The following is a 6,575-nucleotide window of genomic DNA, read 5'->3' as shown; positions in this document are numbered from 1 at the left end:
CTTTTCCCTTGTAGTCTGTGCTCCTACATCTGACTTTCCTTCCCTCCTACCCCATCCCTTTTTATTCAGGTGCCTGCCTGACTTTTGCTCTTACCTTGACGAAGGGCTCGGGCCCGAAACATTAGTAATGAATCTTTACCTCCTTTGGATGATGAAGACCTGTTGAGTTCCTCCAGAATTTTTGTGCTTTTACATTCACCAGTACTTCTTGATGCCTTCTTAGGTTTTTTTTTTCTGGGAAAAGAAATAAGGAAATGTGCACAGAAAGCTTCCACAAACAGCAATGATATAGAAGTCCAAAGTAGCCCACTTTTGGTTGGAGAGGATCCATCAATCACATTGAGGGACTTGTTATTTCCACCCCATGGATTTTGTATCCAGGATTCAGTCTTTCCAATGAATTGCTAACTTAAGGCTAGTTGAGGTGTTGTTGAACACACATCAACTGAGTCATCGACGAGAGTCATCACCAAGTCAGCCCAGTTGCACAAAGTTAGAAAAGAATTGCAGACAGATCTTGATAGCGATGACATCTTCACTGGCCAGGGTGCATAAAGTCAGGCGTCAGTCATTCAAAATATTGCAACAGCCATTTATTGCAAAGTCAGTTTGTTTACATTTCTTTATTTGTTGACATGCGCACGTTGACAACAGTTTTTTTGCACTGAAAATAAGTGGTAATTCTACCTCACTCGCAGGAAGAAGAATCTCAGGATTGTATGTGAATAAATCAATAAATCTTCTTTTTCAATCTTTTTATTGATTTTAACATTTGCAAAATACATGGGTACATATAGTAATAATAATAATAATAAAGTAAATTAATATCAAACTACAAATATCAAATAACAATGAACAATGCTCTGGAAGAAGATGAAGGGCAATTGTCAGGAAAAGTAAATAATGTTGTTCTTAAAGATGAGGGAAAACAGGGATTAAAAAATGGGAAATCACTGAAATTCATATATTTTAATGCCAGGAGTATTGTAAAAAAGGTGGATGAGCTGAAGGTGTGGATTGATACTTGGAAGTATGATGTGGTAGCGATTAGTGAGACATGGTTGCAGGAGGGATGTGATTGGCAACTGAATATCCCTGGGTTTCGTTGTTTTAGGTGTGATAGAGTCGGAGGGGCAAGAGGAGGTGGGGTTGCATTGCTTGTCAGGGAAAATATTACAGCGGTGCCTAGGAAGGATAGATTAGAGGGCACATCCACGGAGGCTATTTGGGTGGAACTGAGGAGTAGGAAAGGAGAGGTTACACTTGTAGGGGTGTATTATAGACCACCCGGAGGGGACCGAGGCCTAGAGGAGCAAATCTGTAGGGAGATAGTAGATATTTGTGATAAGCACAGGGTTGTAATTATGGGAGATTTTAATTTTCCACATATAGATTGGGAAACACATTCTGTGAAAGGAATGGATGGGTTAGAGTTTGTGAAATGTGTGCAAGATAGTTTTTTACAACAATATGTAGAGGTGCCGACCAGAGAAGGAGCAGTGTTAGATCTACTGTTGGCAAATGGGATGGGTCAAGTGACGGAGGTTAGTGTTGGCGAGCACTTCGGGTCCAGTGATCATAATGCCATCAGCTTCAATGTCATTATGGAAAGAGAGAAATCAGGGCCAAGGATTGAGGTTTTTGATTGGGGAAAAGCTAGATTTGAGGAGATGCGAAAGGACTTGCAGGGTGTGCATTGGGACAATTTGTTTTATGGGCAGGATGTAGTAGAGAGATGGAAGTCTTTTAAAGATCAGATTTTGAGAGTGCAAAAGCTTTATGTTCCTGTTAGGTTAAAAGGAGGGGCAAAAGGTTTGAGAGAGCCGTGGTTTTCTAGGAATATTGGAAACTTGGTTCGAAGAAAAAGGGAGGCGTACATTAGATATAAGAGGCATGGAGTTAAGGAGATGTTTGAAAGATACATTGAATGTAAGAGGAATCTTAAGAGAGGAATTAGGAAAGCTAAAAGAAGGTACGAGAAAACTATGGCAAGCAGGGTGAAAACAAATCCAAAAGAGTTCTACAAATATGTTAATGGTAAGAGGAAAGCTAGAGACAAAATTGGTCCCTTAGAAAATCAGAGTGGAAAACTGTGTGTGGAACCTAGAGAAATGGGGGAGATATTGAACAGTTTCTTTTCTTCGGTATTCACTAAGGAGAAGGATATTGGGAGATGTGGGATAAAAAAAGCAAATTGGGTAAATATGGGGAATATAGAGATTACAAAAGGTGTAGTTTTAAGGCTTTTGAAGAATATAAAGGTGGATAAGTCTCCAGGACCAGACGGGATCTTCCCCAGGACATTGAGAGAAGTGAAGGAGGAAATAGCAGAGGCTCTGGCGGTAATTTTTCGAATGTCATTAGATATGGGGATAGTGCCGGAGGATTGGCGCATTGCGCATGTGGTTCCGTTATTTAAAAAGGGTTCAAGGAGGAAGCCTGGCAACTATCGGCCTGTAAGTTTGACGTCTGTGGTAGGTAAATTAATGGAGAAAATTCTTAGAGATAGTACTTATAAACATCTGGATAGACAGGGTCTGATCAGGAGTACTCAACATGGATTTGTGGGAGGAAGGTCATGTTTGACCAATCTGATTGAATTTTTTGAAGAGGTGACTAGGAATGTGGATGAGGGTAGCGCAGTGGATGTTGTCTATATGGACTTCAGTAAGGCCTTCGATAAGGTACCACATGGAAGGTTAGTTAGGAAGGTGCAGTCTTTAGGTATAAATTTTGAGATAGTCAAATGGATTGAACATTGGCTGAAAGGGAGAGGCCAGAGAGTGGTAGTGGATAATTGTCTGTCAGGTTGGAGGCCGGTGACCAGTGGTGTGCCTCAAGGATCTGTATTGGGCCCATTGTTGTTCGTTATATACATTAATGATCTAGATGATGGGGTGGTGAATTGGATTAGTAAATATGCAGACGATACTAAGATAGGTGGAATAGTGGATAATGAAGAAGGTTTTCTAGGATTGCAGAGGGATTTGGACTGCTTAGAAAAGTGGGCTGAAAAATGGCAGATGGAATTTAATGCTGATAAGTGTGAGGTGCTTCATTTTGGTAAGAAGAATCAGAATAGGACATATGTGGTAAATGGGAGAGCATTGAGGAATACAGAGGAGCAGAAAGATTTAGGAGTGACGGTACATCGTTCCCTGAAGGTAGAAACTCACGTGAATAGGGTGGTGAAGAAGGCTTTTAGTATGCTGGCCTTTATCAATCATTGCATGGAATATAGGAGTTGGGAGGTGATGTTGAGATTGTATAAGACGTTGGTGCGGCCTAATTTGGAGTTCTGTGTGCAGTTCTGGTCGCCTAATTATAGGAAGGATATAAACAGAGTGGAGAGAGTGCAGAGAAGGTTTACCAGAATGTTGCCTGGGTTTAAGCATCTGGAGTATGGGGAGAGATTGGACAGATTGGGTCTTTATTCTTTGGAGCGTAGAAGGTTGAGAGGGGATTTGATAGAAGTATTTAAGATTATGAAAGGGATAGACAGAGTGGATGTGGATAGACTATTTCCGTTAAGAGGAGGAAAGATTAAAACAAGAGGACATGAGTTAAGAATTAAGGGGCAGAGGTTTAGAGGTAACATGAGGGGGAACTTCTTTACTCAGAGAGTGGTAGCTGTGTGGAATGATCTTCCGGGAGAAATAGTGGCGGCGGAGTCAATTGTATTATTTAAGAAAAGGTTGGACAGGTATATGGATGAGAGGAAGATGGAGGGTTATGGGCATTGTGCAGGGAGGTGGGATTAGAAAGGGGTGTTTGGTTCGGTGCGGACTAGAAGGGCCTAATGGCCTGTTTCCGTGCTGTAATTGTTATTATATTATTATAACAATGCATATGAATAAAAAAGAGATTTTAAAAAATCAAAATCTGAAACTAAGAATCAAACCCCACCCTGTGAGGGTTTCCGGCCAAGTTGAGGAGTTCACAACTAATAATTATAACTATGGGGTCATTAGAAAAACAAAGAGAATTAATCCACAAGTTTTAAAAGTAATCGAGAAAAGGACCCCAAAGTTAAGATCCATTGCGGTAGTCGAACACCTAATTATTTTCAGAGACAGACATGTCATCACATCCGACCACAATTGAGTGGGACGGACAGCATCTTTCCATCAAGGCAACATTTCCCTTCTCGCAATGAGGGAAGCAAAAGCCACGACATGGGATTGTGAGGAAGTCAGTATTAAATCCATTGGCCCCACTCACTCCAAAAATGAAAGGGCTAGGAGTCAAGTTAATATTAAGAACTAACGATAAGGTGCAAAATAACCCTCACCAGAAATTAAAGAGGGAAGGACATAGCCAATAAATCTGAAATCTGGCTTGAGGAGTTGAATGACACACTCCTGCTTTGGTTTCATATGTCTTTATACATTAGCTGGGGAAGTAGGTGGCACCTGTGGAGACATGGGGTCATAGGTTCATGCAGCAGACTGGATGTATTCATACAGACTTTACTCCTTTGAGCAGAGAAAGCTGAGAGGTGACTTAATAGAGGTAGATAGAATTCTGAGGAGCTAAGATAGGGTGGACAACCAGAATCTTTTACCTGGGGTGACAATAGCAAATACCAGAGCATATCTATCTAAAGCAAGTGGAGTAAAGTTTTGAGGAGATATCAAAGGCAAATTTTTTTACAAAGAGATATAGGCAGGTACCTGGAATCCATTGCCAGGGGTGGAGGATGGCACAATAGGGACAATAAAAATACTCTTGAGATAGGCACATGGATGGAAGAAAAATAGAGGTTAAGGGCTTAAGATTTTGAAGGATTGGTTGTGGAGTAGGTTTATATTGGTCATCATGGGCTGAAGGGCCTGTACTATGCCATAATCTTCTATGTTCTAGTGCAAATAGCCCTTCATCCACACTTGACAAAGCCAACCAAATTGGCATTCTTGTCTGGTTCCATTAGCCTGTGTTGGATCCATTTCCTTCCATTCCTCTTCCTGATCCATATCTCTGCCCAAATACCTTTTGAATGTCAAAATTTTACCTGCTTCTATGGTTTCCTCTGGTTGCTCATTGCACATACAGACCACCATCTATGTGAAAGACTTGCTCCTCACACCCTCTTTAATCTTTCCCCTCTCTCCTTCGATCATCTACCCTGGGGGAAAAGACTGTAAGCATTCACTTCACCCATGTCTCTCTATCGTGTGGAGGGTCATGAGACCTCTCCAGCAGGAATCTGGTCAGAAGCCACCACATCTATCAACCAAGGTCAAGTCCACCCATACTGAGTGCTCACCTTGCCATTGTCCCCTTTAACAAAAATGCACACTTCTCCCCTGCCCTAGTTTGGGGCCTACATAAGCCAGCTCCACTGGCCAGTAGAGGATATAAAGCCAAATGCATGGAGCAACTGGGTCTCTTTTCCCTGAGGAATGAGCCCAAGCTCCATTTCAAGTTACAAACCAGAGATGACATTGGCTCCAGTGATAGGTCTGGGGCTTATTTTGGTGCACACTAACAAACTATTGTTGTAACATATCTCTTCTCCTCCAATGAACCACCATGCCATACCCACAGTTGGTCTAAGGGTGACAAGGACTGTTTGTTTTATCTGCACATTTAATGTGGGAACTGCAATTAGCAGTTATCTGTGCGTTTAACCGTAGGAACAGCAAGTAATAACGTTCTGCCTGATGTAGCAATTGGTTTAGTTGTGTTAGATGTACTTGTGTTGATTGTGGGGTGTGTGTGTGTGTGTGTGTGTGTATGTGTGTGTGTGTGTATGTGTGTGTGTGTGTGTGTGTGTGTGTGTGTGTGTGTGTGTGTGTGTGTGTGTGTGTGTGTGTGTGTGTGTGTGTGTGTGTGTGTGTGATATCCCTGTGGCAACTCGTGGACATATAAAGATCTCTTGTTATGATCAATTCGTGTCCAGACTCATTGCTTCTTGAATTCACTCAACGTGTTCCTCACATCACACTCTCTTGATTTAAAATACCTCCATAAAGTCTCCCTAGTGAAGAGCGTCTGAGGAGTTTCTCTTTCCTCCACTGTTGCTTCCTCTAGAGTCAACTCCCTATGGGAGCATGTGGGGTCTTATACTGAGGGAGATTTGGAGCCATCGTCAGCTAGTCTTGCTAAATCAGGCAAGGGGTGTGCAATTCTGAAGTAATCATGTTCTGTTTTCATTAATCTGCACGTCTCTGACTCCTTGCTGCGATGACTTGATCTGTGCCAGAAGCTGAGACAGTTGGGCTCCAGACTGACATTACCAAAACATAATGCACTTCCAAAGCTTGACAGGAATCACAGAGTGAGGTGCTCCATCTCTGAAATACAACCTTCGATTTTGCAGATGTAGCGTGCATCAACTTGAGACTTCTAGCACAGGCAGACAGCCACTTCATTAAAGCCAGCCACCATTTCTTATGATACTGATGTGTGCACATGAATGCTGGCCAACTGATGAGCTACTGTCTTGTCAGGCTGTTCTTGACAATGAGTTTTATGACTCTAGCTGTTACATAACCAAACACAAAGCCTTAATACAGCAGGAGGATTGCAGAGGCAGCTTGAAATATCTGAGCAGAGTTTGGACACAGGCAAGT

Source organism: Narcine bancroftii, chromosome 4 (assembly GCF_036971445.1).
Source record: "Narcine bancroftii isolate sNarBan1 chromosome 4, sNarBan1.hap1, whole genome shotgun sequence".
NCBI classification, from domain to species: Eukaryota; Metazoa; Chordata; class Chondrichthyes; order Torpediniformes; family Narcinidae; genus Narcine; species Narcine bancroftii.
Note: the sequence above shows the minus strand (reverse complement) of the source record.